At 51.5% G+C, this 27,853-nt stretch overlaps 1 protein-coding gene, 1 long non-coding RNA gene and 1 other non-coding gene across 6 annotated transcripts in view; 1 reads left to right on the top strand and 2 right to left on the bottom strand.

Annotated features, from left to right (window-relative positions):
• CD247 (CD247 molecule) overlaps positions 1-27,853 on the top strand; it is a 73,654-nt gene that overhangs the window by 33,668 nt on the left and 12,133 nt on the right. The window lies entirely within an intron of this gene.
• On the bottom strand, positions 2,406-2,490 carry TRNAR-UCG. Its single transcript has one exon. It is a non-coding gene; the product is annotated as a tRNA-Arg (tRNA).
• Positions 23,114-25,256, bottom strand: LOC122476049. The gene is made up of 2 exons (XR_006295373.1): positions 24,415-25,256; positions 23,114-24,174 (listed from the first exon to the last, which is right to left on the bottom strand). It is a non-coding gene; the product is annotated as an uncharacterized LOC122476049 (long non-coding RNA).

Below are 27,853 nucleotides of genomic sequence, written 5' to 3'. Positions count from 1 at the left end.
GGGTGGCGCAGTCGGTTTAAGCGTCCGACTTCAGCTCAGGTCACCATCTCGCGGTCCGTGAGTTCGAGCCCCGCGTCGGGCTCTGGGCTGATGGCTCGGAGCCTGGAGCCTGCTTCCCATTCTGTGTCTCCCTCTCTCTCTGCCCCTCCCCGTTCATGCTCTGTCTCTCTCTGTCTCAAAAATAAATAAACATTAAAAAAAATTAAAAAAAAAATAAACTAGACATTCACATGCCAAAGCCTGCACTCCTATTCACCAAACTCCCCAGCACACACACACGGGCACAGCACATCTATGCTTTCTTCCAGGAAACAGCCTTTCAAATATTGAAAGCATCTCTGAGGCCCAAGCCTTACCTTTCTCGGGCTTAATAGCCTCATCTCAGCCATCGTTCAAGGCTGGGAGGCCCTTCGCCATGCCCGCCTTCACTCAGGCAGGCCTGGCGTTTCTGGGTCCCTTTAACTGGGCAACTAGACACAAAAACATGGTTGCGGGGACTTCTGCCCGAGGCAGGTTGCAGCCAGCCTCTCCACCTGCGTGTGCTGGACGTAGACTCCGTCATCGTAGCCGGAAGTGCATTGGCTTTTATGAATAACAGCCAAACCGTGATGAGCAAAAAGTACTTCCAACCCCCTCGGTTCCTCACGGCTCCGCAGCCTGGTTCTTCCAGCCTTTTGATTCTTTGCCTGGCTCTGCAGAGCACAGCCCAGAAAAAGGGAGGGTCAGAGTTTCCAGGGGCCTTAGGGTGGCTGGCTGAGGACTTTCATGACACCTTGGTGGGGATCAAAATGGCGGCATCTCGCCTGCCTGGGGGCGTCCGGGCAGGAGGGGAGACCCAGAACCTGGAAGGAGGCCAAGGCTGCCCCACGAGCACCTGTGGCTCTCCAGAGGGCTTCCAAGTTGTACAGTTGGTCTTTTAGCCAAGAAGTCACCAGCAGTCACAAGAGCGGGTCCGGAAGAGTCCGAGGGGGTAGGACCGGTCAGGAAGGGAGGCGTCTTCCGGGAGAGAGTTGGAACCGTGCAGACGGCACGTCCTCGGGGACCTCTCCCTTCCCCAGCACTGATCAGTGGAGACTGGGGTCAAGGCAGCCTCCAGGTAGAATTGCCAAGGTCACGAGATTTAATCCCCAGTACCTTCTGCCCAGGTGTCTCCTGGCCTGACCAGTCCTATTTTCTCTCAGGCTCCTGATAAAGGAGGGCGAGGAATCCAGTTAAACGATTTCATGTTAAGGCTCTAGTGGTGCTTAAGGCGTCGTCATCTCAGGGTAATTTCTACTTTAACAGAGACCTCTCAGACACCCAAACGCCTCTGTCTAAAGATATTTCCAGAGAGGGAGCTCCTTGTAGCTTCCTCCCCCCACTCCTACCCTCAGTTTACAACAGGGTGGCCAACCCTGTCTTCCATCCAGAAGAGCAAGGACTGGAAACCTGACGGTGTGCCTTTGACATCTTTGTGCCTCACCGTCCCCGTTGGGGAGAGGAGAGCGACAGCACACACCTGTCGGTTTTTACGAGAAATAAATGAGCCACACGATGCATCCGAAGCTCAGAGAATCGACTCTGGACCGCAGTCAGCCTTTAATACGTGTGAGCTATTACTGTCGCTGCGGGTTGCTACTTTGGGTTGGAAAGCCGATTCACATACATTATGCCATTTTATCCTCGTGACAACCCTGGGAATTCAGAGTTTCATTGCTCCCACTTTATAGATAAAGAGCCAGCTCCCTGAAAGGAGCGTTCCCTCCGCAGGGGCAGGGCTTGGCCCTGGGCCTGGGGCCCCGGAGGACTCACAACCCAAGCTCACCAGAGCTCAGAGAAAGTGTCAGCAGCCTGGGAAAATTGCTATTTCGACACACGGTGTTGTAGTGACGGGGGTAGGGTCACCCCTAGCCAACGCTCTGACTTCTAAAGGGGAGAGCGGGGTGGCTGCCTCAGTTCCAAACACGTATAAAAGCAGAGAAAATGGGGGCGCCTGGGTGGCGCAGTCGGTTGAGCGTCCGACTTCAGCCAGGTCACGATCTCGCGGTCCGGGAGTTCGAGCCCCGCGTCGGGCTCTTGGGCTGACGGCTCGGAGCCTGGAGCCTGTTTCCGATTCTGTGTCTCCCTCTCTCTCTGCCCCTCCCCCGTTCATGCTCTGTCTCTCTCTGTCCCCAAAATAAATAAACGTTGAAAAAAAAATTAAAAAAAAAAAAAAAGCAGAGAAAATGATAAAATGAACCTCATGTACACATCTCAGTAAGTATCTCTAAACGATGGGGACCTTTTTTTTAAATTTTTTTTGTTTTACATTTTATTTATTTTTGAGAGAGAGAGAGAGAGAGAGGGAGCACAAGTTGGGGAGGGGCAGAGAAAGAGGGAGACCCAGAATCCAAAGCAGGCTTCCAGGCTCTGAGCTGTCAGCACAGAGCCCGACGTGGGGCTCGAACCCACGAACCGCGAGATCGTGACCTGAGCCGAAGTCAGTTGCTTAACCGACTGAGCCAGCCAGGCGCCCCCCCCTTTTTTTTTTTTAACATAACCACAATTCCGCTATCCTGCTTAGACAATTTACAATAATTCCTTAGTATCATCAAATATCTACTGTGTATTTCAACCTCTCCTACCTCCTTTTTCTTCTCTTTTTTTCACTTTTCCGTTCGTTTGCATGAGGAGCTAACTGGCTTATGTCGTTTCGTGTTTTTTTGTACTTAAAGCTTCCTACCCCCCACCCCCACCCCCTTTATTTCCTCGAACTGTGTTTGCTGAGGAAGCCGGGGTGTTTGTCCCATAGGATTTCCCACGGTCTGAATCTCCCTGATGGCTTCCCCGTGGCGTCTTGGGACTTGTTCCTCTGCCTGCCGTCTGTTTCTAAACTGAAAGTTGGATCTGGAGGCTTCATCAGATTCAAGTCTGATAATGTAGTGAGATGTCACTGATGATCATGCCCCGAGCTGCTGTTTTGCTGGGGGTTAGCTCTTCTTTTGTTTATTTGGTGGAATATTTCTATAAAGAAAAACTTCCCGGGGGCGCCTGGGTCGCTCGGTTGGTTGAACATCTGACTTTGGCTCAGGCCGTGATCACACGGTTCGTGGGTTCGAGCTCTGTGCTGACAGCTCGGAGCCTGGAGGCTGCTTCAGATTCTGTGTCTCCCTCTCTCTCTGCCTTTCCCCCACTTGCACTCTGTCTCTCTCTCTCTCTCTCTCTCAAAATAAATAACCATTAAAAAAAAAAAGAAAGAAAAGCTTCCCTTCATGAACTATTTGGTTATCCTGATACTCAGGATAAATGCTTGATTCCTTCCCCTTAGTTACAATAATTTGTTATTTTTAGATGAAATGCCAAGGACAATGTGTGTGCTTTGGTTCCAAATAATTCTGGGAGCGGGGCATGGGCAGGGGTCCAGAAGATCTGTGGCTGCTGTAACAGGTGCACAGAGGTTCTTTCTACTACTGTACTTGTATGTATGTTTGATACACTTTATTACAAAAAGCAGTGTGTGGGTTGTTTTTTTTTTTTCTTTTTCAGTAAAAAATTCAGTAATGGTTGAGTTCCCTGGCATCCTCCAAAGATGAGCAATAAATGTGTTCGTTGGTTTTTTTTTATTTAAAAAACATCTTTTTTAATGTTTATTTATTTTTGAGAGACAGAGCGTGAGCAGGGGAGGGGCAGAGAGGGGAGACACAGAATCCGAAGCAGGCTCCAGGCTCCGAGCCGTCAGCGCAGAGCCCGACGTGGGGCTCGAACCCGTGGACCGTGAGATCGTGACCTGGGCCGAAGTCGGACGCTTAACCGACTGAGCCACCCAGGCGCCCCTGTTTGTTGGTTTTAGTGTCATGATATCTGCCCTGGCTTGAAACATACTTAAGTGTTTTGATTCGTTGTACTTGTTTTTCTTACTGATGTCGAACTGATTTTATCATTGGCCAGTGGAACCCTCTTCCAGTTGGCTCCTTTTGACATAAGTCCAGTGGTCTTTGACAGCGTCCTTGCTTACAGTGTGACCAGAGTCCCATTTGTGTTGTACATTTCTTACCCAGACCGGGGGCACTTTTCCAGGGTAGGGCTGCTGTCTTTTGCTAAGGGTCTTTTGTGCCTGGCCGCTGTTACCTAAAAAGATCTCTTGGAGGCTCTGGTTTAGACTCTATGGCCAGGGGCAGAATTTTCCTCCCCGCATACCAAGCAAGCGTACCCCAGCCAACCCCCACCTCACTACCGCTACCCTCACACCCCCAGCCAAGCAGGTGTCTCAGGACGTTGACTGTGCTGGTGGGTGGGTGGGTGGAGGGGAAAGGAGATTAAAATCTGACTTTAAAGGCTCAGGCAGTAACTTGCTTGAGGTTGGCTCCCCCTCCCCAGCGCCAGCCCCACCCCCCAGACTCAGAACCAGGCAGAAGGAAAGCAGGGCAGTGAGAATATTCAGTATCTCCATCTATCTATATTTAGGCAGATTTATCTCGCAAGTGAAATCAGAGAGAAACATTTAAGGAGGGGGTAGTGGGGGACCTTGGGTTCACATAGCTTGATCTAATTTGCCGGGGGTGGGGGGGGTGGGGATTGGGGGGGGGTTACAGAGCAGGCAGAGCCCCCCCAGAGACGAGTGTAAGACAAAAAAGGCATAGAAAGACCAAACGGGTGCAAGCCAAGCACAGAGGAAGGAGCGAATTCATCAGCCACCAAGCACATAGCTAGACTCTACGCGTCCGTGTGACCAGGAGGCCGGTGAGAGGTGAAACCACCCGGTGATGGGGTGAGGGGCTGCAGCACGAAGCAGGGAGACCCCCCTTCCCGGGGAGAGTTGCACAAGCCTGGAAGATCTCTGGTCAGGAATGCCTGGGCCGGGCGTCCCACCGTGTTCCACTGTGGCCAGCGGGCCACACGCTCACGCAAATCGCACGTGGCAGAGGAAAGGAGGCCCAGGGCTCCCAGCTGGACATGCCAACGGCGTGAGCTCGGTCTGGTCCGGTCCTTCATTTTGTGTGTTTGTTTTTTAACAAGGGGGATAATAACGACCCCTCGTCCTCCAGGCTGTTGTGGGGGGTGAAGGAGTGGGTGAGCCGGGAAGGCCCGTGAGTCACCAGATGTGCGTATGACTAAGCGAGCCTCACATCTCTGCTATGACCTGTGAGCACAGGGTCCGCCCGCGGGTTAGAAACAACCACAGCTGTTTTCACGACAGTGTCCAGGTGGAAGCTGCTCTCGGATGGAGGTGGGACGACGGAAAGGTCCAGAAGGGAGGATGTGGTGAGCAGAGGGAGGGAGAAGCCAAGCTTGCCCCTGGGCACCGGGTGGAGACTCTGGGGGACAGCTGGCCATTTCAGGGGAAAGAATCACCCAGAGGCCCTGATAGGGAGGCTGAATATAGATCTACCGCTTTTCAAGGCGAGGCCTTAGAAGACCTAAGACCATAGGGGTGTGTGTGTGTGTGTGTGTGTGTGTGTAAGAAGCAAATGGTGACAGACACCTGAGGGGTCAATACCTGACATCCTTCCAGGCCCAAGCACTCGAATACAGGCTTCCCCCGCCATCTGAAAGAAGGGTCCCACGAAAACTTTCGTAAGTCAAAGTGGCATAAAGCAAAAAAAAAAAAAAAAAAAAGCAATGACCACTAGCGTACGTGGAAACATTTTTTAGCGTTCCCAAGCTGAAAAAATAACCTCTCTTTGGCCTTTCTCATACCTGAGGGCGCAGCCTGCTAATGGGTGCACGGGATAAATTGAGAAAAAACACAGGAACTCACAGACGCAGGCTGCACAGGGCATTGCCCAGGCCAAAAGGAAGCTTCTCCAGGACGTGAAGTCACTGGGCCGTGGGACCACCACGCCCGACAGGAGCTGAGGCTTGATCAGACCCGAGATAGGCAGCCACACCATATACACACATTGACAGCATTTCCTACGGATGCTTCTGTCCTTTTGATTTTTTTTAAATTTTTATTTAAAAAAAGTTTTTTTTAACGTATATTTATTATCGAAAGACAGAGAGAGACAGAGCGGGAGCAGGGGAGGGGCGGAGAGAGAGGGAGACACAGAATCCGAAGCAGGCTCCAGGCTCCGAGCTGTCAGCGCAGAGCCCGACTCGGGGCTCGAACTCACAAACCGAGAGACCATGACCTGAGCCGAAGTCGGACGCTCAACCGGCTGAGCCACCCAGGCGCTCCTGATTTTTATTTCTTTAAAGAAACCGTGATAAGTTAAATCAGCTGCAGAGGGACCCAATGTAGTGTTGGCAAATCCTAACAGAAGTGTCATGACACCAAAAAGTGATCGTGGCTGTGTGTACTTGTCCCCTTGAAAACAATCCACACCTGTGCCTTCTTAATTTTGCTGCGTTTAGATAGAAAAAGTCAATTTCGCTAGACTCGCTTTCCCAATGCACACATACTACGTGTGAGTATACAGACACATTTAGCAGTAGATAAAATTCACCAACCTGGGTTACTGCCGTCCGTCTCTTGATTGTTTTCCAGAACATCACTGAAAATAGTGCCTTCCAGAAAATATAAGTGAATGTATATTTGATCTCAAAATGAGGAAATACTTTCTAAGCATATAAGTAAAAGCAAAGTATTTGACTACTTAAATTTCAATTTCTAGATGTCAAAAACATCAGGTGAGAGGTAGATGACAAAGTGGGAAAATATTCACAATATATGTGATGTGAAAGGCTGAATGTCTCCAGTAACATGCTCTTAGAAATCACTTCTTTTTTTTTAAGTTTATTTATTTATTTTAAGAGAGAGAGAGAGAGAGAGCACGCACACCAGCACATGTGTGGGAGAGGGGCAGAGAGACGGGGAGCTGTCAGCACAGAGCCCGACGCGGGGCTCAAACTCATGAACCGTGAGATCATGACCTGAGCCAAAATCAAGAGTCAGACGCTTAACTGACTGAGCCACCCAGGCGCCCCTAGAAATCAGTTCTTAAGAAGACACATCTGAAAAAATAGTAATAAGCAAAAGTCATCGGCACACAATTCATATAACAAGGAACACACACGATGAAGAAAATGCACACACAAAATGTCCAGCATCACCAATAATCAAAGAAATGCAAATTTTAAAATTAGATTCTGTTTTATGTCTATTGGGTAGGTCATTTGGGGCCTTGTTTGTTTAATGAAAGTACATAGCATTGCCAAGAATACGATGAATTAGAGTCTCTCAAAAAAATTGCTAATGTAGAGGAATCTGGCTGGCTCAGTGGGAAGATCATGTGACTCTCTCTTTTTTTTTTTTTTTTTAAGTTTATGTATTTATTTTGAGAGAGAGAGAAAGGAGCAAAGTGAGGGCAAGAGAGAGAGAATCTCAAGTAGGCTCCACACCATCAGTTGTGGAACCCGATGCGGGGCTTGAACCCACAAACCACGAGATCATGACCCGAGCCAAAGTTGGACACTCAACCTGCGGAGCCACCCACGTGCCCTGAGCATGTGACTCTTGATCTTGGGGTCGTGAGTTCAAGCATCATAGGGGGTTTACAGTTTACTAAAAATAAATAAATAAATAACTTAAAAACAAAACAAAAAAACATTTGCCCTGTGTAAATTGGCACCGTCTTTCTGGAAAGTAATCAGCCCTAAGCTTAAAGAGTCTCAAAAATATTTATTCCCTTCGGTTATGTATTCCCATGTGTCTTAATTTATTTCTCGAGAAATAATCATAGGAATAAAAATATCTGTGTTCAAAGATACCTATTGCAACACTAGAATACTCAAAAATCTACAAAAACCTATACTTCTGGCAATGTGGGGGGTTGCCAAATAACTATACATAACAATACTTAAGAACAGTCAAGAATAGGCATTCTTGGGGCTATGACCCCAGTTTTGGGAAAAAAAAAAGCATTAGAATAAACATTGGAAGACAATACAGCAAAATGTTAATAGTGATTATGTTTGGGTGGGGGGGTTGTGGGAAATTTTTATTTTCTCGTTCATGCTTTTCTATAGTTTCCAACATTTCTATAATTAACATTTTTACCCCTGTAATCAGAAACCTATATAGAATATAAAATTATCCTCCCCTCACTTTTGAATTGAGAAATCAAATTCATCCTAACATTACCCCGTGGTCTTCGGAAAAGCAGGCTGGTGTGGGAGGAGCAGAAGCGAGCCCCATGGCCCATCAGACACGGAGTGGAGGTCCGAGTCTGGATTTCAGGAGGGGGGGTGGCTGGAGCTGCAGGTCTGATTGTTGGGGTCAACAGCATATGCAGGTATTTCGAAGCCCCAAGAAGGAAGGGATGAGGTCACAAAGGCAGCGAGTTCAAGATGAGAAAAGAGATCCAAAGCCTGACTCTCGAGTCCCTTCGAGACACCGGGAGAGGCAGGGGCATTGGCAGGGGCCCAGGGACCCACTCTGGTACTTTGTTACAGGTCTTCAATGACTGGGGCGCCTGGCGGGCTCAGTCCTGGGAAGCGTGCGACTCTGGATCTCCGGGTCGTAAGTTTGAGTTTGACATTGGGTGTAGAGTCTACTTAAAAATTTTAATTAAATCTTTTAAAAGTGCTGACTCAGTGCATGTGACCATCTTAGCGTGTCAGGGTATCCACACCAACAATAAGCTCTTAAGTGGACTGGGAAGCCATCCAGTCCTGAAGGACGGGCAGAGACTTGACTCCCTCCTCCAGTGAATCCCTTGATTGTGTGGCTGGGCCTTCCTGCAAATCAAATGGGTCTCCGTCTTCCAATTCGACAGATCAGTCCTATGGGCCTCAGGTTTGGGTCCAGCACGTTCAGTGAACTCAGTGCCACAAATGTGTAATTCTCGCTTGCCAAAGTTTTTGAAAGATTTATTTTGAAACCTGATCACTTTTTTTTTTTTTTTTTTTTTTTTTTTTCAGTTTCAGCAACTTCTGTTTTTGTGGGCAGTTTGCGTCTTTTCTATGCTTGGGAGCCTAGCTTCCTTCCACTGCCTGGAAGGAAAGATCGAGTTGTTTTTTCTCATCCCCTCGGTTCACAACCGACCAGTAGGTGCAGGACTTCTAAGAGTGACCAGTTCGTGGGGAGCAGAAGTGTTAACCCCTGTAGATTTGTGGGTTACAAGTTAGCAGAAGGCAGGGCTGGCGGTGGTGGTGGGCAGAGAAAAATGAGCGTTCCCTAGCCTCGGTGTCCCCTTCTTGGGAGCAAGGTGGCCGGGGTGGAAAGGGCCCAGGACTGAGCCCTGTGATGTGGGCCCAGTGTAAGTCGCCGGGCCGAAGCGAAGGCAGGTGGCTCAAGCGGTCCCGTTGGTCTAGCAGAGGCTGACTTGGAGGAACCTTCACATTAAACTGATTGATGCCTTCTCCGTGTCTGGGAGAGGTGTTTTGGCTCTGTGTCAGAGCCCCCATCAGACGGGCCTGTGCTATGAGAGGTTTGAAAAATGGCTTGGATGAAAAAATTGAGTCTGTTCAATAATAAATTATAATGATGATTGGTATTTATAGAGCATCCTTCAACTGAGGGAGCTCGAAGTTCTTTATGGATATTAAGTCACCTTTCTCACCACAGAGAAAAGACAATAATTTTGTCAATTCAATATTTTTGTGTCCCTTTTTTGTTTTCTTTTATCGAGGGAGGAGGATGCTATCACAGGGGTGTTTTCTTACGTTAATTTGGAAGCAATAAGTCTTCCTTTCTTTCTTTTTTTTTGCTGGAAATCTCTTCTTACTGAACACGTCAGAAATTAAAAATGAATAGTGATGCCTAAAACGCGTGTGTATGTGCATTTATGTCTATGCGGATATAGTATCTATATAAATATTTAATTTTTATGGTCTAAACCTTCTCCCTCAGTTTTCATGAGCTAGAATTTATTAGCTGCTGAACAGTAGGGCTATTATTATTTGCTTTCGCACCTAAATGATTTAAAAGTCAATTATGAATTGGCTGAGGGGATTGGAGAACTGGGCACGTAATACGGCTCCGCGATTTCGATTTGTTACCAAATGTCTGGGATGAGGAAGTGTCCAGGGTGGGAAATAGCCCACAGACGTACCATACGGATATTAAAGCGACCAGACAGAGGCCCTAGGTCACTGGGATGTGAGCAAGTCTGCCGGGTTTCATCTGAGTGGGTTAGGGGTGGGGGCAGACGGTGCTGCTGGAGGTATAAGCAGACACATAAATCTGAGAATAAAGCAGAACCCCAGGACTGGCCAAAACAGCGATCGAAAACCAGGCAAGCCCGAGAAGAACAGCCCCCAGCACTCTGGTCCGCGCTGCACAACCCTAGCAACAATTAGAGCCAGGGCCAACCTCCGCCAGGGTCCCCCAGTGGGGTTGGGGGGGGGTGGCGAGGGACATAAACCTTTACTGCGTTTCCCGTTTATCTGCAAAGTGCTGTGTTCTGAGTCGCCAAGGCAGAGAAGCAGGCGGGAGGCTGGTAATGAGCCAACACGACAGAATTATTTGTCGAACGGAAAACTCCCCCCTAGAATTCGTGTCTTTGAACATCCCAAATGGGAGATGAGAGTTTTCAGGTGGTTAAAAAGGATGAAGTACTTTTGGAACAAGAGCCAGGCCTTCTGATGCCTTTTCACACTTACTAACTAACCAAGGTGCTCCGGCCAGTGGGGCTGTGCTACCGGGTTATCACTCCCCGGACTTCTCAACAGTCCCCACCCCTGAGCACCCCCATGTACATTACACACGTACTCACATACACATAGATATGAGTACATGCATGTGTATACACGTGCTTATATATACACATATAAACACACGTTTTCCCTCATGAATGAAATTGAGTTCACCTTTATTTTCAGCATTTGAGTGACTTTTAAAAAGTTGGGGTTAAAAAGGCAGGGCAGGGAAATCATTAGGCTTCGGATTATCGCGAAGTGTCAATTTCCCCAACATCATGAGTCCCCAGTCCTAACGTTAAAAAAAAAAAAAATCCAAAGTGATACAATGTCAAGATGGACTCAAATGTCATACACAGAACCGTCCGGCTCTGTTAGTCCAAAGACGAACTGATTTTTTTTTTTTCCCCTGAAGGAGGTCCGAGGTACCCCGGCAAATGGTCAGACAAGTGTGCGAGGGAGAGGGTTCTTTTCTTTGTTTGTTTGTCTCATTCGAGGTACTCCTAAACATGGTGATTGGTCCCAATCATGAGGTCTGCACCGAGCTGCCGGCTCCAAAGCATCAACCAAGACCCCCAGTGAAGTTAATTAAGTTTGAGTCTCGGGCTAGTAGATGCCAGAATAAATCTAATGTGTTGTCAGCGGGCTCAGCCAGAAGAGCAGAGCTCCAGTGAGGAATTTCTGTGCAGTAAATATCACTTAAATTCCTCTCAAAGTTGGAGCGGGTGTCAAAGTCCAAAAAAGCAATATTCCTTGGCAACTGCTGTCAGGAGTGTGTTTGTGCCTGGCCATGTATCATCTGAGCACTCAAATTAGCAAAGAAGAAAGATAGGGAGTTAATATCACCCAGCTGACTGCTCCAAGAACTGCTTTAACTGTAGCCAGAGAAATATGGAGAGGGCATGGCCAGTCATCGATGACCTCCAAATGACTAGATGCTCAGAATTTTCTGGCAGCCCGGGCTAGATAAATAATTCCTGCTGTGAAATAAATAAACTCGCTGCAATATTTCAGGGAAACCAACACTTTTACTTCTTGTTCCCTCGGCTACAAGGAGCTGAGGAAACACTACAGGTGCAGAGCCAAGGAAGGTGGGGAGCCTATCTGCGGCTTTCTGCGTTCTGTCTCGCTGCCCTCTGGCTGGGGAGAAGTTGGTGGCCCCGGGAGGCTGACGAGGTCGGGGTGGGGCAGTGGGAGTGCTTCCAGAACTCGGAACACGAGGCTTGTAAACCTATTCCACGTCTGGACAGGTCTTTGGAAGGGAAGGATGGAGACAGGAAAAGAAGGAGGGAAAGGGGGAGAGAAGGAAAGAGGACAGAGGTTCATGGCAGGTGAATATTGCAGTCAGTAACCGTGCTTCCCTTGTTCTTTGTCCTTGCTTTTTTTTTTTTTTTTTTTTTTTTTACATCAACTTGACAATTTTTGCCTTTAAAACAGAGATGAGTGAAGTTTCAGGTTAGTGCTGTCACGGGTTGTCAGGTGTTTTGGAGCCAGAAAAACTACAGGCAGAATTCTTCCCTTTTCCCCATCTTCACTCACCCTGCTTGCGTGGCTTTCTGCTTTCAGAAGGGGGGACGGAGTGGGGTGCTGAGAAAAACAGTTTTGGGGAGTTCAAGGTATTGGGGCCCCTAACTGCTTTTGGGATCAGCGCGGGTGCCCAAAGCACCCAGGAGGCGGCCGGTCCTGAGCCCGAGGCAGCTCCTCTCCGGGAGTTTGCTAAAGGAGACTATTTCAGAGCCATTACTGGCTGATGCAACCCCTAGAGATGTCCGGTGCTGAAACTAAATTCCTCCTCCCCAGAAGAAAAACAGGGGTTGTTTGGGAACCCAACACACAACTCACAGCAGGCAGGCAGCCTCTGTATTTGGAGCTAAGTGTTTGTAAAAACCCAGGAAGAAATGCAGGCTAGGCAGATAAATAAGCTGCCTTCAATACATCACAAATTGGGATGCAGAACACTGTGGCTTCATGCTGAGCTCGGTTGCAATCCCGGGGTGATTTTGTTTCAGAAGAGTGGCATCTGGCTGGGGGGGAGATTGTAAGCTTATTATTTCCGGTTGTAATTTAAGCTTATCAAAGGAAGGGCACTTAACAACAGCTTTATTAATGCCCAAGAAAAAGGCAATTGCTACGTGCCACAATTGGCACGTTCTGGAGAAAAACAATGTTCAGCCAAACATTCAACTGCAGGGGTTTCTATTTTGGGGGGCAGTTATTAAAGACGTGTGTCTTCTTAGCCAGAGTCAGGATTCCTGGGGTGTTCTGTGGTCTTGTGGAGTGAGAAGGGCATCTCCAGGGCTGTGTGCTTCTTCCATTTTTTTATCTCTATTTAATTTTAAGAGAGAGACAGACAGAGCACGAACGGGGGAGGGCAGAGAGAGAGGGAGACACAGAATCCGAGAAGGCTCCAGGTTCTGAGCTGTCTGTACCGAACCCGAACTGTGAGATCCTGACCTGAGCCGAAGTCGGATGCTGAACCCACCGAGCCACCCTGACGCCCCTCCAGGGCTGTGTGCTACTAAGCCAGCAAACAAAACATGATAAACAAACAAACCTTTTCTGTCCTGTTTCCCCCTGACCACGCCCCTTTAAATTGGGCGTGGTCTTCACAGAAAAAGAAAATGTGTTTAGCTGAAATGAATCACTAGTTTTAATTCAGGTAGTAGGTTGGCATTCTCCTTAGTTTAATAACCTTAGGATATAAATTTATGTAGACTCAGATCAAATTCCAACCATTCATTTCAAGGAGGTCTACTCTTTTTAAGCTTAAAAGTTAGATTTTGTTTGAAAACCTAATGACTCTTTGAATTTGGGGTTCAGCTAGTAAGTTAGCCCAGGTTTAGTTCAAGTTCGCACTAAATTGGAGGCCGATGTGCAGGATCAAGAAAAGAGAGATGCAAATTACAAACCCAGGTTCTAAATACCCCAGCAGGCTGCCTCCGTGAAGACGACTTTCATTTTTTTGTGTGAATTAGTGCGTGTGTGTGTGTGTGTGTGTGTGTGTTACCCTCCCCTTCCCCCCCCTTCTCCTTTAGAAACCAAGAAATGATTGGGGCACCTGGGTGGCTCTGTTGGTTTGGGCGTCTGACTTCAGCTCAGGTCATGATCTCAGAGTTTGTGGGTTCGGGCCCCGCGTCGGGCTCTGTGCTGACGGCTCGGAGCCTGGAGCCTGCTTCCGATTCTGTGTCTCCTCTTTGCCTCTCCCCCACTCCCACCCGCACTCTCTCTCAAAAATGAACAACTATTTAAAAATTTTTAAAAAGAAAGGAAAGAAAAGAAATGATGACTTTTTCAGGTCTCTGCTTCCAGTTGTGGAGGCTTTGGGTATTTGAAGTCAGATGGGAGGCAGGAATGAGCAGTGCTAATTGGGTGCTGCTGCAAAGGGCAGCCGATGGCAGTGTGAGTTTGCTGTCTGTACCTGGCCTGTCTGGGGAGTAAGAAAGGCTTGCTGGCCCAGGTCATAGGTCATGTCGCAGACCTGCCTGCAATTCCCTGGGGGACTCCTACACTAGAGTGGACAGGGTGACCTTTATTCTAAGTAGTCCAGGGCAGTTCCTGCCCTGCTCGGGGGACACACAGAAGAGCTGTGCAGATGCCGGGAAGGGTGACCTGCTGACCGCCCCCGGAGCACCGGGTCTAGCCAAAGGAACAGTCCCCAAGCCCTTAGGGCCGGGGCTGCTGGGCAACATGTCACCCCAGGCTACCCGAGGTGCCAGGCTGTGATGCTGCCTCCAGAAGGGACCGTTTGTGTACGAGGCGAGGTAGAGGAGGCGAGAATGACAGAGGAAGAAAAGGCTGGGAGGGGAGAATCGGAGGAAATGTGGGGAGGAGACAAACAAGAGAAAACTAGAGGGAAGAAGACAGGACCGGGCGGGAGGCAAGCTGGAGGAGGGCTGGACGGGGCTGCAGCCGCAAAGGCCAGAGGGCAGATCTTCCGGGCTGGGAGTCTGCCCCTTCTGCCGATCGACCGCTCACATTCTCTGACATTACAGACAGAAGGAGGCCAGGAAGTGGCCCAGGTGCCTCTCCTCTGTAAATGGGGCTGGAGCTGACTGCCCTCTGCAGGCCCCAGGCGCACCTCTCCCCTGGGCGATCTTCCCCGGGCATTCATGCATTCAGATCCGCTCATATACACACGCAGAGATTCCCGGGTCCCAGAACAGCCGCTTTGCCAGCATCCCTGCCCGTCACAGGGATGGGCTCCCTTCCCTCCGCCACGCGGGTCTAGCTGCAGGGCCACGCTTGGTGCCCGGCAGGCACAGGCCTCCTCTGCCAGCCTGGAGACCAAGCTGCGTTTTGGGACTGCTTCCGGAAACACTGGCCCGTGACCTGGCCAGGGGTCCAGCGTGGTCCTGGCCCTGGGATGTGAGCGGGGAGGTGGGGCCCCGAGTGGGATGAGGAGGTAGATGTGCTCCCAACAGCTTCCTGGGCTCCACACGGGCTCCGCGCTGCTTGGCCGGTGACGGAGGCCGAGGCCTCTGCGACTTGTACCGCGCTGAGTGTCCCGCTGGCCCCCTGCAGCTTCTGTGCCGTGAGTCGTTTGCACCAGCCTTTAACGCCAGCGTGCCATCAGCTACCCACATCCTGCTGGTGTATGCCTGAAGAATGCAGAGTGAGTTAGATGCTCAGTGACCTACAGTGTGGCTCAGGATGAGGACGGGGGTGGTTAATACAAGGCATCAAAAATGGACCGTTACCACTCTCTCTTAATTCAAAGCGTCATATTCTTATATGAGAACGGGGAAAGGCATAAAAAAGATGTAAAGCACCCACCATTTCAGAAACCGAGATGGAATGCTTTGCTGTATGGTCTTCTAGTTGCTTTTCTACAGGGATACCTGAATCTGTCTCTACTTACAAATCTAGAGGTGGAATCAAACAGGGAAACGAGAATGGCAGGAGGGTGCTGCACCTGCCACCTTGGGCTCTGGGAGCGGACCTCACTGATCCCGGTGGTCCTGGGGAGGCGCCCTGCTGACCAAACTGAGATAACTGGGGCTGGCGAGAGGGGAGGTGATGGGCCCAAGGCTCGCCAGAAGGGGGAGGGCCCATGCTGGGGCCCGAGGCCACAGGGTGAACCACGTCCCTGGGAGACAGGTGATAGCCCAACAAGCCCTCAGCCCACCACCGCCCACGTCCCCCAGCACGTCCCCAGCTGCAGGGGCGCACGCAGGCTTTGTGGGGCCTTTGATCCATGCAAACGAAGTACGTCACAGGCGAGCGCTGGCCGGGCGTGGGCTGCTGGGCACGCCGAGGGTTGCCAAACTGACAAACACACTCCAGGAAAGCCTTGCCCCTCTAGCTGGGCTTCAGGCCCACCAGCAGCCCCACGGCCTCACAACCGACCTGCACGGGAGACTTGGAAACGCACAAGGCCCTTCTCCCTCCTGGCATCCTCCGCCCCGCCGGCCCTCCCCCTCTCCCCCCTGCTCAGACTCAGAGGAGCTCAGAAATAGCTTGCTACAGGCCGCAAGACGAGTCAGCAGCCTGGCCGGGTGGGAAACGGGGTCTTTCTCTGGCATCTTCCTGCACACAGGGGGTAGATTTCTCTGACGCTTACTTCTGCGCCTCAACGTCGAAGACGTAAAGCTCTTAGTCTTAATCTTATTTCTTCTTGTCAAACTTTTGAAGGGATTAGGGGGAGAGAGCTGGAAACACAGAAATGAGGGAGGCAGCCCTCTCCGGGCTCAGCCTCAGAGTAAGGGTTCAAGCAAAACCTACCAGACTTGATCAGCTATTCACTCATCAAACCCTGATGACTACCTACTTCGTGCTGGAGCTAGCTAGGGACTGGAGAGTCAAAGAAGAATAAAATATATTCCAGATGTCGTGGCGTTTAATTTTTTTTAACGTTTATTTATTTTTGAGACACAGAGAGACACAGCATGAACAGGGGAGGGGCAGAGAGAGAGGGAGACACAGAATCGGAAGCAGGCTCCAGGCTCCGAGCGGTCAGCCCAGAGCCCGACGCGGGGCTCAAACTCACGGACCGTGAGATCATGACCTGAGCCGAAGTCGAATGCTCAACCGACTGAGCCACCCAGGCACCCCTAGTGGAGTTTAATTTTTAACGGGAACAGACCCATCATCGAATAAGTAGCAAAAATCTGTCAAGAACTGCTGTGTCTGAAAGGTCAGAAATATTATCATATTAAATACTACTTATCTTTAAACGGAACGTTAACTACATTTTTCAAACGATATGCTCAATATGGTTTTCTTCAACCCCCAGATTCATTATCAGGAAGTTCTTCTAAATTTAAAGCGATGTGTCCAATTGTTGATGTGAAAAAATACAAGCAACACACTACAGCCTGGAAATACAGAGAAAGTACTGGACTTCTTGCACCCTTTTCTTTTCTTTTCTTTTTTTTTTACAAGGGTCACATTTGGATCCCTGTAATTTAGAGGTACTTCATCTGAACAGGTATCTGAAGGTTGAAGGAAAATATATTGAATGTGTTATTTGAACATGTCACTAATATTCTGTGTACCCATAGATTTAGGGGTGCCTGAGTGGCTCAGTTGGTTAAGCGTCTGACTCTTGATTTCGGCTCAGGTCATGATCTCGCAGTTCGTGGGAGCCCGCACTGGGCTCTGTGCTGCCGGCGTGGAGCCTGCTTGGGATTCTGTCTCTCCCTCTCTTTCTGCCCCTCCCCCACAGGCCCTCTGTTTCTCTCAAAATAAATAAATACACTTTTTAAAAAAACCAATACATTTAACCCATGATTAATAGACTAGAAACAGGTGCCCACTGAAGGGAGCTTAGCTCTGCCTGAAGGAAGCACAAAAGTTTTCCCAGAGGAGGTAACATTTGAGCAGAGCCTTGAGAGATGAGTGAAAGTTTGCGGAGCTGGAGAGTCTAATGGAAGGTTGGGGTAAGCGCAGGCCTAGTGGAAGCAGTGGGCTGGTCAGCCCCTCAGCCTGTTCTCTGTCCAGGTGTCATCCTGGCGGGGCCGGGGGCCTGCTCACCCCGGGGTCCACCCATGAGCAAAGGCCCTGCCCACCTTCCTCCCTCCAGGCCTCGGAAGCTGCCACATCCCCCGCCCACTCACTCACGTCCCATGTGAGTGACAGCGTCCACCGGGACAGCGGGGACGGTGGAGCGCACGCTTGGGAACCGACACTTTGTGATGTCTCCTCATTACGAGATCTTTAGTATTTTTCTTTCTGATGGCCGGCTTGAACACTGATCACAGCTGCAAGGAACCATAGAGACTGTTATACTAAGGCCCTCGTTGTGGAGGCAAAGAAACCGGACGGAAGCAGCTTCCCCAAGGACACACACGTTGCATGACAGCATTAGCCAAGGCTCCCATACAAATGGTCTCTCTTCCAACTCGGAGGTTCTTCGATGGGTCCGGGGCAAAATTCATTTTACGGCATTAATGACCACAACGCAGCCAGTCAACGAATCCGGGCCTCAGTTATCCAAGCAATTATGGAATTACTGAGTCCCGAAATTCCTACCGCTGGGCTTCCTACCGACAGCAGTAGGAACAGAAGAGCGAGGAGCCGTGGTCTTCGCCCTTTAGCAACCTGCAATCTACTTGAGTAGGAAGGAGCCCCTTCCACACAATGAGAGCAACAAATAAAGTGCTCTTTGCACTAAAAATAACTGATGCGTGGCAGGTGCGGTGGGCGGGGGCTCTGGAAGCTGCGGGGGCCAGACGAGGGCCGAGAAAGGCGTGCAGCAGATCCCTGGAGGGGCAGGGGGAGCCAGATCTGGACCGAGGGCCATAGGCAGCACCTGGGAAAACGGAAGTGCGTTCGTTTCTGGCCACGGCTGCGCTGGCCTATGCTCCCCGCTGGCTGGCTTCACTTCAGCAGTTCTCCTCTAACAGGGTGGGTGGGTGATTTTGTTCCTTCTCCATCCAGGATACATCAGGGAAGGGGATATGGGGGCAAGATGCCAGCTCGGATTTGGCTGCAACATTTCTTTGTTTTTTCCCTCCTTTGGTGGTCATTCTGGTCTGTTTGGAAACCGGGCTTGTTGTCTGTGACCAGCTAACCCTACAAGGGGGACTAAAGCCTGCAGTGGACCACCCGGTCACCCCCATCCCGTTTCCACACAGCCCTGAGGAAGACACTCCGAGTCCCTGAATTGCCCAGAGCAGCTGTGGCTCCCCTACCAGGAGCAAAGGACGCCTCGGAGGCAGTGCTGAGGCAGCGTGAGACGCCCACCCCGGCTCCCGGCCCTCCCCGGGCTGGCATCTCACACCAGCTGCTCAGAATCTCCCAAGACCCAGGTGGCTGTGAGGTCTTCCTGGGCAGGGCCCCCCCCGGAAGCCGGTCCTTAGCATGTGACTGGATGTGAAGAAGGCAGGGCAGGACCATCCCCGTCGGGATATTTCCAGCAAAGTCAGCCCTGCTAGGTACGACATGATGTCCACCTGCGATCACACATCGGCACGAATAAACGTGGGGAATGGACACGAGACAGATCTGCAACGTCACAGTCGTGGCTCCCCCGGGGGTCTCTCTGACAACGGAGATGGAGTGTGTGAGTATTAGTCCCCATCAGGGTGCTCTGTGTCTATGACGGAGAGCCTCGGGGCTGCCCTCCCTCAGGGAGCGACCTGTCCACAAATGCTCAGGTGGGGCGGAGGCACTCAGAGAATCTTCCAGAGCCAACCAACCCAGAAGGCACTGGTCCCGGAAGCAGGGTGTACATGAGACTATGGGGGCGCATGTTAAAACACAGATCCCTGGACCCAGCTCCAGAGACTCTAATTCAGCAGCTTGGGGGCGATTCTCACACAAGGCCCCACACCAAACCGGGGGCTCCAGGCCAAGAGGAGCAAAGAAACCCTTCTGTGCCCAGGAACGAGCTCAACCGACTTTTTGCCGTCTTGCCAAGTCAAAATTCTCTGCATCTGTATTTTTCGTAAATACCTTCTCAACGGGACCTGGTCAGCTCAAGTCAGAGAAAACCAGAAAGTCGCCACCTCCTGGGCCACTGGCCTCCCCAGCAATGGCTCCTCACTGCTGTCCCGGGCTGGGGGAGCACCCCCTCCCCCCACCGCACAGCGGCGGTCCCTGCGCCTGCTGTTGGAGTCCCCAGAGCAGTGCCCCATCAGAGGGCGAGCTCAGATCCAGGGCTCTGCCCTGGCGGGGCGTGTGCCCCAGGAAAGCCCGGAAACAGCGCTCAAGCGGGGCTCCAAAATGAAAGCAGCTGCCGATTGTGAGAGCGGCAGCTTTGACGACATGTGGAGTCCCCCTGTGTGAGAACAGAGAGACCCCTGTGCTTGCTCCCGCGGGAAGCGCGCTGGGGGCGGAGGCCCAGCCGGCGGGGGTCTGCGTCTCGCTCCTCCAGACCCCGCGCGCCGGTGGACACGGGTGGGCATTCCCTGGGCGAGCCCTCGCCCGGTCGCCGTCCCCACCCCAGGCGGACTCCTGGCTCTCTGGAGGGACCCTCGGATGCCCCCCCCACCCCGCCCCTGCCCGACGCCTGGGAAACAGCCCCGCCCAACCCGGCGTCCCGCCGCCCCCGAGGGCTCGGGGGCCGGGCGACTTGTGAGCGCCGAGAGGGCTGGGGCGGTGCGGTTCGGGGGGAAAGGGACCGCAAGTGGGGGCGGGCGCCTGAGTGTGTGAGCAGTTTAGATGGGAGATCACGGGCGATAACCCGGGCCCTGGATGGCAGCTCAACAGGAAACCTCGAGGAGGAGACGGCTGCGGGCAGGGGGGGCGGGGCCGCTGCTCCCGTAACCGCACCGACGGCGACCGCCCTGGGGAGGGTGGGGGGCGCGGCCGGGAGCCCGCCCAGGCCGCCCGCGCGGGCGGGGCCTCGGCCCCCCTTCCCTGGGCCCGGGTTTCCTCTCCCTCTTGGCCAAGGTTGCCCTTTATGGATTCGGCCGGTGACTCCGGGGCTGGGGTCGGGCAGGGCCGGGCTTTAGGCGTCGTCGGAGAGAGGAGCCCCGCGCCCGAGAGCGCCTGGGTGGGCTCTGACAGCCCGGGCGGGGGGCGCCCCCGGGTCAGGCCGCGGGTGGGGGGGGCCCGAGGAGTGAGTGTGGGGATGGCCGTCTCTGGAGAAGCCTCTGGAGCCAGACGTTCTTCTCCTTCCCCTTTCCAGGAGGCGGCCCAACCCCACAGGCCAGGAGCGCGTGGCCTCTTTAAATCCCGGGGCGCATAGTAGCAGTTTACTCTGGCCCAGGAGTAAACTCAGGCCCAGGTCTGATTTAGAACCAAAACAGTGTTTCCTCCCCAACCTCTGAGAAACTTGGTGCAGTGGGAAGTGCTCCTCGAGGCCTCATCCTGTGCCTGTGCCTTGCCCCAAGCCTGCCACCATGTCCTGCACAGTGCGAGGGCCTACAGAGGTGGACAAGGAAGCCCCAGGCTGGAGGGGGCGTGGGGCCAGCAGGCGTCTGCTATGGGTGCCAGGGGAGCCCTGAGGAGGTGGGTGACTTCAATGGCCTGGGGCCTGCAGGACAGCTCCGAGAGCACCCGGAACGGGCTGCAGTTCCAGCCCCGCCCGGGTCTGCCTTCAGCTGCCCAGGCCGCTCAGCTGCAGATGCCCAGAAGCCTGCTTGGCCTCTTGGGTGCCCGCCTCGCTGAGGGCTGCGGCTCTGGTGGCCCAGGCTGTGGCCAGAGCTCCTCTCATCCCCCGCTTCCTGGCAGACGGGCTGGTGCTCCTGTCGGCCTTGGGGAAGGGACAGACCTTGCCTCGCATTCCGGCAGCACTGGATAATAATAGCATCAATAATAATCATGCCTGCCGGTTGCCGGCATTAGGGTTGTCGTGTTCCTACGTGAATGTGACCGTATTCCCAAAACGGCGTTATAGCGAAAATGTCTGTATATTGGAGATTCTTCCAGACCCCAGTGAGTGATCACTAGAAATGCACCGAGCCGCAGCCTAGTTCGAGGATGAGTCCCTGTGCCTCCACTCTTGCCCAGCCTAGGACTGTGCCGCCCACATTTCGTGTGATTTAAGGGCTCACGACATTCATGGGAAATAAATAAACTCCTCCCCTCCTCCTTTCCTGGCTCCTCCTGAATTAAGGTGTCGAGAACATTTTTTTGTGTATAAAGATATTATCAATATCAATGTCGATATAAGGCATAGATGTAGAAACACTTTTATGGTGGCGAAGTATACAAAACAGAATTTTACCGTTCTAGCCATTTTTAAGTGTGCAATTCAGTGGATAAAGTTGTTTGCAATCACTACCAACTGTTTCCAGCACTTTCTCATCATCCCAAACAAAAACTCTAAGCAGATATAGATTTCTGTATGTATAATTATACATACGCAGCCTATATAATATGTCTTTCTTTTTTTCATGCACAAATGCATTCCAGGGCTTGCTTTTTTCGCCTAATTATCTTGGAGCTCTTTCCACAGCAGCACATACAGAACTATCTGTTGTGTTTCGGGTTTCTTAAACTGCTACATATGAATATACCAAAATTTGCTAATTAGGTTCCTAGCTGGTGGATGTTTCCGTTTTTCTGGTTTTGCTCCTGCAAATAACTAGGTAATAAACATCCGTGCGTGTCTCCGTGTGCGCGCATACTATGAGGGCCTATCTGCAGAATAAATTCAAGTCTCGGAGAAATGGCAAAATCATGCCTGGAATTTTGACATGAGGGGATTTGATAGAGTGGATTTCTTTTAAACCGTGTTTTTTTGTTTTTTGGTTTTTGTTTTTTAAAAAGTGTCTGTTTCTTCTCCTTCATTTTTTTTTAAATTTTTTTTTTCAACGTTTTTTATTTATTTTTGGGACAGAGAGAGACAGAGCATGAACGGGGGAGGGGCAGAGAGAGAGGGAGACACAGAATGGGAAACAGGCTCCAGGCTCCGAGCCATCAGCCCAGAGCCCGACGCGGGGCTCGAACTCACGGACCGCGAGATCGTGACCTGGCTGAAGTCGGACGCTTAATCGACTGCGCCACCCAGGCGCCCCTAAATCGTGTTTAATGTTGGAGAGCATAATGTGGGGGCTGCGTGCCGCGTGCGGATGAACAAAGGCCTGGCCTCTCATCCAGGCTCTGCTGGTATGCGCCTCGGGACCTCGGGAGAGTCCCTTCACCTCCCTGACCTTCAGTGGCTTCATCTGCAAAGTGGAGCAAATAAGACGTGCCCAGATCAACCAGTCACGTGGGCTTAGGGTCCACCCGAGGTCATCATTTTAGCCGAATCACCTCTGTTAAGGCCTTTCTCCAAACACAGTCACATCCTGAGGTCCCAAGGCCTTCAACACAGGAATTTTGGCGGGGACACATATTCAGCCCATAACAAAGAGCTGGGTGCTGAAGGCATGTGACTGAATGATGAAAAAGCACAAGAATGAAGCGATTTGCATCCTCTCGGTAGAAAGACACCCCTTTCTGTGTGGAAACCATAGCTTGGTTTATGGGGCAAGGGCAGGAAAAGATAAAGATTACTACTTTCAGATGAACTTGCACAACTTGTGGATGATCTTTACAGGGCAGTCGGCATCCTGGCGGCCTAGCCTGGATTTTAGGCCTGGCCTGCAGCTTGCCTGGGCATCACCAGGCAACCTGCACCCCCCCCCCCCCAACCAGGCAACCATGAACAAAGTTTATTCCAATTGACTGCTTTTGTCTGTTAAATTGTATTCACATTCTTGAAATTCCAAAAATAATGTGTATCTGTTATAAAGAGAGAGAAAGTCCTACAATTGCTCCCACTCTCGTTCAGAGAAAAAGCTACTGGCTGAGAAGTTTCTAACTGATCCCCACCCCCACTCCCCACCCCCGCCCCACCCTCTTACCCTCTAACCTTCATCTTCTAGCACTCTCCCTCTCTCATGCCACCCTGGCCACATCTACCTCCTTGCTGTTCAGATACACCAGGCCTGGACCCACCACAGGACCTTTGCTTCTGCTCTCCCTCCGTCAGGGGTGCCCTTCCTTCACATATCTTCACAGCTGAGGCCTTCTGACTATCCATGAAAAATAGGATCCGTGTCTCTCTCTCTTTTTGTACCTCCAGTACTAACCAGCAGTGAGATTAAGAGTCTCTTTATAATGTTTATAAGCAACTTGTTTTTCCTCCTCTGAGAATCGCCTATTTATATCTGTTGCTGATATTTCTTTCGGACTAGTTGTCTTAGCTTTCATTTTTCAAAGTATTATTGATTGCATTCTAAGCCTGCGGAAAGCTTGAGGAATGAAGCTGGTCATCACAGAGTTATTTACAATGGTGAAAAATTGGAAACTAAACCACCTTCAGTGGGGAAATGATAAATAAATAGAAGAATTATTACACCACCATTAGAAAGGATATTCAGTAAGCCTATGAAATAACATGAAACATGGGATATAAATAACTGACATAACATGAAAATATAATGTTAAATTATAATGCTAACAGGAAACGACAGATTTTTTTTTTCAGGGAAAAAAATTTCACATAGGATAATTATAACTTGTAAATAACAAACACTTTGGAAGGCAATCTGCCGTCACGTGAATAGTGGCTGTGTTTGAATGTGGTATTATGGGTGATTTTGATTATTTTGTACTTTCCTGCACTTTTATACCGAGTCGATTTACTTGAAAATAAAAAGTGATCATAGGAAAATTTTTAAAAATGATTGCACAGAATCAGAACAAACTTCGTGGAAACAATGATACGCGAAAGCAAGTATTCTTCCATAATCCTGTTACCTTTTTTTTTTTTTTTAAATTTTTTTTTTTCAACGTTTATTTATTTTTGGGACAGAGAGAGACAGAGCATGAACGGGGGAGGGGCAGAGAGAGAGGGAGACACAGAATGGGAAGCAGGCTCCAGGCTCCGAGCCATCAGCCCAGAGCCCGACGTGGGGCTCGAACTCACGGACCGCGAGATCGTGACCTGGCTGAAGTCGGACGCTTAACCGACTGCGCCACCCAGGCGCCCCCTGTTACCTTTAAGAAACCCAACACCTTTCTTCCCTTTTGCTGTGGAATCCGTGTCTATGGGAATATATGATTTGTGCGTAGCTATGACCAGACATTTAGCTTTACAATGAAACGCGAGCGTTTGAAATCCAACATTTGAGGAGGGGAGGTCGAGGAGGCCGTGGCAAGTCAGAGTAGCAAGAAATTATACGGTACCACGTTACGTAGACTCGTTCTCTAGGTCACGGCTGTCTCCAGGTGCGTCAGCCTCTAGAGGCCCAGAGTAGCCTCACTTTGGTAGCAAGCCTTCCGTCCCTGTTAATCCTCTAGGCCTCCCAGCCTCCTGCCCCCTCAAACGAAGGCCAAGGGTAGACTTAGAAACACATCTGCTAATGTGGCGTGATCCTCAGAGAAGGAATCTGTCCATTCTCAGCCTGGAGTGGAACCCCTCTCCCCGGCCCCGAGGGCCAGTGAGTTGTCCAAGCTTAGAGCCAAAGGGTGGTTAGGATTCTGGACCAGATAGTGTCTGGAGATCTAGACAGGCCTGAGCTCGACCCTGGATCTAGACCTTTGGCACGTTATGAACCTCTCTGAGCCTCAGTTCCCCCAGCTGTACTCTCACAGTCGCTGTAAGGACCGAATGAGAAAACCCACATATGCTTCACCTGATGTTTATCGTCATGACCCAGGTGTCTATCTTTCCTGCCGCAGTGAAAGTCGTTCGGTGAAAGGGAGCAAACCCCCTGGCAGGGGAGGTCTGGGTCCGCGAGCCGGGCATCACACCCCGCCCAGGCACCCCAGGACTGCTGCCACTCTTCCTTCCTGAAAACACATGACTTCCTGTTTTCTAAATTTTTAGCCTGCCATGTCATCACCAGTTGTGTCTTTGCCTGGGGGTGGGGCTGGGCAGCAGCCCGACCCTGGGCTCAAGTTTGGGGCTGCAAAACGTGGTCAGGGGGCTTGGGATCTGGCTGGTCCTCCCGGAACTGTGGGCTTTATGATGCACATCGATGCCGTTAGCGCCTGTATCCCGGGAGCTTAAATGCATTTAAATGCATTTAAGTGTCACATACCCTGTGAGAGAGCTATGCAATTATTCCATAGTCACATAGCTGCTTAAGTGCCGGAGCCACGACCCGGACTCAAGTTCTCCACCTTCAAAGGATTTATTCTTGCTGTGATACCTAAGTGCTTCCTATTAAGGGGGAGACCAGCTAGACACGGGAGAGATTTTAAAGGCCGCGTTATAGAACGGGGAGACTTTGTGTTCTTTGTGCCTCTGAGGGCAGAGCTAGGCCCAAGGCTGTTTTTTAACAACTCTGAAAATCAGAGCTCTCCACCAGCGATTGATGAGTGGTGAGCTCCCTGTCACCCAGGGTATCCAAGCAGAGGCTGAAGGTGTCAGAGAAGAAATGCCTACAAAAGGTGGGAGGCTCTCCGGAGAGCGGGAACTCCGGAAGCACCGGGAGAAAGGGGAAAGACCAGGGAACGAGCCGCAGATGCTCTTGGGAACTTCTGTGCCGAGTGAACTTTCTGGGCTTTAATCTCCTTGTCCGCAAAACAGAGTGGGCGGTAATTCTGCCCATCTCGTGAAGAGCTGGTCTGAGGATCAAATCAGATCATGCGAGGGCAAAGAGTTCTCTAAGCGGTACGCTGAGTGCAAACGCAAGCTCCCTTGGTCCCCTTTCGTGAAGCCAGGAGCGATCAGAGCGTCCGCACCGGAGCTCCCGGTGTCCCGGGCGCGTCACACCGATGCCCGTGCGTCGTCCGATCTTATCCTCAGACCCGCGGAGGCTGGGCATCTCCATCCCGAGCTGGGGAGCGGACCAGGTTCTGTCCCCAACCTTGGCACGCGAGAGCGAGAAGGGGGACGCCCGCTGCTGCCGTGGTGGCGAAGAAGGGCCACCTGAGCCCGTGGCTGAGCGCGTGGCACTGGGCGGGGCACTTCCCCGGGCCCTGTTAGCTCAGCGCATCTGCATAACTGCCCTGTGAGGTCGGTCTTGTTAAACCCCTTTGGCAGACGGGGTAAGCGAAACTCAAGAGAGGTTAAGAAAGCCGTTCCCCCCAAACACAAAGCCAGTAAGAGGCAGATTCAACGTTTATTTATTTGTGGGACAGAGAGAGACAGAGCATGAACGGGGGAGGGGCAGAGAGAGGGAGACACAGAATCGGAAACTGGCTCCAGGCTCTGAGCCATCAGCCCAGAGCCTGACGCACGGGGCTCGAACTCACGGACCGCGAGATCGTGAGATCGTGACCTGGCTGAAGTCGGACGCTTAACCGACTGCGCCGCCCAGGCGCCCCAGAGGCAGATTCAAAGACTAAGACTGAATAATAGTCTTTCTGGCTCTACGGCCTATGCTGTGCCGGGTGAGGAGGGAAAATGGGCAAGTGAAACCAAAAGGTATCACCTGTGCTTTCCAGGGCTTGTTGGACAGGGGACACAGGAAAGGCCCCCACGCTGCTGGGACGGCACGTCAGAGCCCGGCGAACAGTAAGGGCGGTGAATTCAGAGCTGGGTGAAAACTCGGTCCTGCACCCACTGGTGAGGCGCACCCGAGGCAGAGAGGCGAGCAAAGCGCCTGGCGTCAGGAGACGCAGTGGTCTCGTCCAGCTCTGCCACTAGCCTGCTGGTGTCCTTGAGGAAGTTGCTTTACTCCTCTGGTCTCAGCTTATTGCCCCACGTTGCATCGGGCCCAATAATACACCCCCGCCCACCTTCTGGGCTCTCATAGACTCGAACTCGATCAGGCAGAGGAAGTAACTTTAGAAGTAGAAATCGGGGTTCAGATGCAAGGCATCTTACCAGTTGGCTTTGAGGGAGCCGGGGGGTCGCCCTGCTCCCCCAACAGGGTGTGTTGGGGGAGGAGCCGGGCTGGAGGTGGAGACGGGCTAGTGTGTTAAACTAGCTTCCAGGAACGGCAGGCCCGGGTGGATGGGGACCTGTGTTCCTTGTTCTCAGCAGCTCCCAGTCCGGCTGGGAGACAAACAGTACAGTTCAATACACCTCACCCAAAGCAATTAGACTCTGTAAGGGCAGGTGCCTCCCTCGGCTGCCCTCTGGGGCCCCGGAGTCTTCTGTTAATGGTCCCTGTCGAGAAACTTCTCGAACTCGGGACTTCTATAGAGACAAAAAGGTGTACGGAGAGGGCTAGGCTCACTTTCACTGAGACTTGTGACACTTGTAGATGCAGTGAACCGTAGGCGTAGATACGCTGGGATCCGTCACTGGTTGTCATGGCGTCTCCTCTGGGCGTCTCACCTGCTCCAGGTCCTGGGCCACATGGCAGGCCCAGGCCGGAAAGCTTCAGTTTATTATGCTTAAAATCAAAATCAGAATAATCAGGGTGGCACCGTGGGGGGCTTCAGAGCAGGAAGTTGTAGTGGGGGGAGGGGGCGGGGGGGGGGGTAGGGCCGGGGCCTGAGGCCAGGGCTCAGGGTGCATCGTCTGTGCGCACACGAGATC

This window comes from Prionailurus bengalensis, chromosome E4 (assembly GCF_016509475.1).
Source record: "Prionailurus bengalensis isolate Pbe53 chromosome E4, Fcat_Pben_1.1_paternal_pri, whole genome shotgun sequence".
In the NCBI taxonomy this organism is placed as follows: Eukaryota; Metazoa; Chordata; class Mammalia; order Carnivora; family Felidae; genus Prionailurus; species Prionailurus bengalensis.
The sequence above is the reverse complement of the archived record's forward strand: the minus strand, read 5'-3'. Positions and strand labels throughout refer to the sequence as shown.